Source organism: Macrotis lagotis, chromosome 1 (genome assembly GCF_037893015.1).
Source record: "Macrotis lagotis isolate mMagLag1 chromosome 1, bilby.v1.9.chrom.fasta, whole genome shotgun sequence".
In the NCBI taxonomy this organism is placed as follows: Eukaryota; Metazoa; Chordata; class Mammalia; order Peramelemorphia; family Peramelidae; genus Macrotis; species Macrotis lagotis.
Window position 1 is genome coordinate 266,904,977 of NC_133658.1, and position 5,294 is coordinate 266,910,270.

At 32.4% G+C, this 5,294-nt stretch overlaps 1 non-coding gene across 1 annotated transcript; it reads left to right on the forward strand.

The window, feature by feature from the left end:
• Positions 1-447: 447 nt before the first annotated feature.
• On the forward strand, positions 448-520 carry TRNAK-CUU (transfer RNA lysine (anticodon CUU)). The gene has a single exon. It is a non-coding gene; the product is annotated as a tRNA-Lys (tRNA).
• The last annotated feature ends 4,774 nt before the right edge of the window (positions 521-5,294 follow it).

Consider the following 5,294-nt stretch of genomic DNA (forward strand, 5'->3'; position numbering starts at 1 on the left):
TCCCATTTAAAATACCTTCAGGCAACATAAATACTTGGACATCTAGCTGTCAAAGCAGACTCAGAAACTCTATGAAAACAACTATAAAATACTTTTAACACAAATAAAGCCAGATATAAATAGCTGGCCAAATATCAACTGCTCTTGGATAGGCCAAAGTAACAACTTTGTTTAAATTAAGTTTTAGTGCATTATCAGTAAAAATTCCAAAATTTACTTTATTGAGATAGAAAAATAGTAACTAAATTCATATGGAGGAACAAAAAGTCAAGAATATACAGGGACTTAATGGAAAAAAAAGAAAATGGCTTAGTCTTACCAGATCTGAAATTATATTATAAAGTATGAGTCATCAGAAGCATCTGGTAATGATTAAAAAAGGAGTGGTGGATCAGTGGAATATGTTAGGTGCAAATGAGGCAGCAAGAAATGATTATAATATTAGTTACCCGGCTAGCTCAGTTGGTAGAGCATGAGACTCTTAATTTCAGGGTCATGGGTTTGAGCCCCACGTTAGGTGCAGCTGTGATTTAGGGGCAGCTAGGTGGCACAGTGGATAGAGCACCGGCCCTGGAGTCAGGAGTACCTGAGTTCAAATCCTGCCTCAGACACTTAATAATTACTTAGCTGTGTGGCCTTGGGCAAACCACTTAATCCCATTTGCCTTGTAAAAATCTAAAAAAAAAGAAATGATTATATTAATCTTCTGTTTGACAAATTCAGAGTCTAGCTTCTAGGATAAGAACTCACTTTGATGAAAACTGCTAGGAAAACTGGAATAAAGTATGGTAGAAACTACGATTAGACTAACATCTCACACTTTATAAGAAAAGTTCAAAATGGTTGCCTGATTTAGACATAAAAGTCAACGTCATAAAAAACTAGGCAAACAAGGAATAGTTTACCTGTCAGATCTATGGAAAGTTTATGACTATGAAGGAGATGGAGAACACTATAAAAACAAACTGGATAATTTTGATAACATTAAATTTTAAAAAACTGCATAAACAAAGCCACTGTAATAAAGATGAAAAGAAATGTAATAAATTTGGGAAATAATTTTTGCAGCTAGTGTTTCCAACAAAGGACTCATTTCTAAAATAGAGAACTGAGTCCAATTAATTAAAAGAACAAGCCATTCCCCAATTAACAAATGGCCAAAGGATATGCAAAGGCAATTTTCAGATGAGGAAATCAAAGCTATCTATAAGCATATGAAAAATTTCTCTAAATCATTACTAAACAGAGAATTGCAAATTAATGTATCTCTGAGGTAGTACCTTACACTTCTCAGAATAGCCAATATAGCCAGTTAAGATAATGATCAATGTTGGAGGGAATGTGGGAAATCTGGGACACTAATGTGAACTGATCCAGTGTTTCTGGACAGCAATTTGGAATTATGATCAAAGGGCAATAAAAATGTGCATGCCCTTTGATCCAGGAGTGCACTGCTGGGTCTATATCCTGAAGAGCTTGTGAAAAAGACTAAAACTCCATATGTACAAAATTATTCATAACATATATTTTATAGTGGCAAAGAACTGGGAATTGAGGGAATGTACATTAATTGGGGAATGACTGAACAAACTGTAGTATATGTATGTGATGAAACACTATTGTTCTGTAAGAACTCAAGAGGGATGCGATTTCAGAAAAGTTTGGAAAGACTTGCATGAATTGATGCTGAGCAAAACCAGGAGAATATTATATAGCTTAACAACAACAATCAACCTTGATAGACTTGCTCACTCCACAAGTGCAATGATGAGGGAAAACTTTAAGGGACCCATGATAGATAATAACAGCTGTATCCAGAGAAGGAACTGTGGAGTTTAAAGGAAGACCAAAGATTATTATCTCCAATTTTTAAAAAGTTGTCTTATGTATTACCTAATTTTGCTATCTCTAATATTTTTTCTTCCTTATGGATTTTTTTTCTCTCAATACATTCTATTTCCATCTATGCATGGAAGCAAATGTAAAGAACAATATCAGATTGCCTTTTGTGGGGAGAAAGGGAAGGGAAGGGAGGGAGAGAAAAAATTATAAAATTCAAAACCTTGCCAAAATGATTGATAGAAGCTACTATTTTATGAAATTGGAAAACATAAAATATTTATATATATTTTTAAAAAAAGACATTTTAAAAATTGAAGATAATAATCTTTGGTCTTCCTTTAAACTACACAGCTCCTTCTCTCAATATGGCTGGCATTCTCCATTACAAGTCCCCTAAAATTGTCTCTGATTTTTGCACTGCTAGAATGAACAAGTCCATCATGGTTAATCATCAACCCATGTTGTTGATAGTGTGCAATAATGTTCTTCTGCTTCTGCTCATCTGACTGAGAATCAATTCATGTAAGTTTTCAAAGCTTTTCTGAAATTCTATGCCTCATGATTTCTTATAGAACAATAGTGTTTAATCACACACACACAAACATATATATATGTATATGTATATATATATATATATATATATATATATATATATATATATATATATATATATATATATATATATCACATTTTGTTCAGTTACTCCCCAATAGATGGCCAACTACTTTATTTTCAACTCTTCGCCACTACAATGCTATGTATATTTTTGTACACGTGGAGTTTATACCCTTTTAAATCATCTCTTTAGGATATACATCCAGTAGTGGCATTGCTAGATCAAGTATATGTATAATTTTTTGCCCCCTGTGTATTATTTCAATTTGTTCTCCAGAAAGTTGGATCAGTTCACAATTCCACCAACAATGCATTAATGTTCCAGATCTCTCACATTTCCTGGTCATTATCCTTTCTAGTTATATTGGCCATTCTGGGAGGTATGAGTAGGTACTTCAGAGATGCTTTAATTTGCATTTAACTAATCAACAATGATTTAGAACAATTTTTAATTTGACTATTGAAAACTTTGATTTCTTTGTGAATTGACCTTGCATATCCTTTCACTATTTGTCAATTGGAGAATGATTTATTCATTTATAAATTTGACACACCTATCTATATATTTTGGAAAAGAGCCCTTTGTCAGAAAAACTAGATGAAAAAATTGTTTCCTGATTTTACACATTCTTTTTAATCTTGGTTGAAGTGGTTTTGTTTGGGCAAATTTTTTTAAATTTTAATTAAAATTATCCACTTTGTTTTTTATAAAGTTCACTAACCCTTCTTTGGTCATAAATTGCTCCCCTTTCCATAGATCTGACAGGTGAACCATTCTTTATTCTCCTAATTGACTTATATTAGCTTTTATTTCTAAATACCACATCTATTTTGATATTATCTTGGTATAGGGTGTGAGATGTTGGTCTATTCCTCCTTTCTGCCATAACATCTTCTGGTTTTCCCAGCAGTTTTATAGAACAGTGAGTTCTTATTACAGAGACTGGAACCTTTTGGTTAATCAAACAGTAGAAAAACCATAGTTACTTCCTGTTGTCTCTTTTGCACCTTATCTATTTCACTAACCTACAACGCAATTTCCAGACAATTTTGATGACTGATGTTTTATAGTATAGCTTTAGATCTGGTATGGCTAGGTATCCTTCATTTGCACTTTTTCATTAATTCTCTTGATATTCTTGACATTTTACTGCTCCATATGTATTTAATTACCATTTTTTCTAGTTCACTAAAGTCATCTTTTTGAAGTTTGATTGCCATGGCACTACAAAAGAAATTTAATTTAGGTAGAAATGTCATTTTTATTATATTAGCTTGACCTACACATGAGTAATTGACATTTGAATAGCTATTTAAATCTGATTTTATTTGTGTGAAAATAGTTTTTATAGTTGTTCGCATAAAGTATTTGAGTTTTCCTTGTCAGGTAGACTTCCAAGAAGTTTATGTTGTCTGAAATTATTTTAAATGGGATTTGTTTTTCTATCTCTTGCTTTTGTATCTTGATAGTAATATATAGAAATGCTGAGAATTTATGTGAGTTTATTTTATATCCTATGACTTTGCTAGAGTTGTTAAATTGTTTCCAGTAATTTTTTAGTTAATTTTCTTGGGTTCTCTAGGTATACCATCATATCATCTGCACAAAGTGAGAGTATTGTTTCTTCATTATCATTTATAATTCCTTCAATGTTTTTTCTTCTCTTATTGCTGAAGCAAATATTTTTAGTGCAATATTGATTAATAGTGGTTGTAATAGGCATCCTTGTTTCACCCCAGATCTTATTGGGAATATTTCTGTCTTTTTCTCATTGCATATAATGCTTGTGGATACTTTCAGTTAAATATTGCTTTTCATTTTTAAGGAATAATTCATTTATTCCTATGATCTCTAGTGTTTTCAGTTCAAATGAGTTTGTATTTTGTTAAAAGCTTTTTCAGCATCTGTAGAGATAATCATAAGATTTCTGAAAGATTTGTTATTGTATATGGTACCTTTTAGAAGGATATATTTTACTTCTTTATTTATTTTAATGAGATCTATTTTTCCAGCTGCCTTGTCTGAGATAAGGATTGCTATTCCTGCTTTTTTCACTTCAGTTGAACCCTAATATATTCTGCTCCAGCCTTTTCCCTTTTCTCTATAGGTATCTCTCTGCTTCAAATGTGTTTCTTGTAAGCAGTTTATTGTGAGATTCTGGTTTTTAATCTGCTCTCCTCTCAGCTTTCATTTTTATGAGAGAATTAATCCATTTACATTCAAAGCTATAATTACTACCCCTTTTATTGCCTTCCATGCTATCTTTTTTCTATTTGCATTTTCCCCTTTTTTCCACCTTCTCCCTATGCCCCAGTATTTTCCTTTTGAATACTGCCTCCCTCTATATGTTTATCACCCCTCCCTTTTCTTTCCTCTTTCCCTTTCCCCTTTTTCCTTCTGTCTCTTCAATCAGTCCCTCCATCCCTCCTCCACTTCCTTTCCCCCCCTAATACTTGAAAGGCAAGATAAATTTCTAAACTCAACTTAGTGTTTATGCTAAACCCTCTTTGAGCCAAATCTGATGAGAGTAAGATTCAGGCAGTTCTGACCTCCTCCCTTCCTCTCCTTTATTGTAATAGATCCTTTAAACTTCTTTATGTGATATAATTTATTCCATTCAAACTTCCTCTTCTTCCTTTGATCTTTACTGTCACCACATTTTCATGAAATATTTTTTTTAAATCATTCTGTCAAAGTCATGGACATAACAAGAATGTCCATACCTTCTGTCTAAGTATATTCCCTCTAATAGTTACAATTCTCAAGAGTTATGAAAATCTTCCTCCTAGAAGGGAATGTAATTGGTTTAATCTTATTGGAAGCAGCTTTTTCTTCT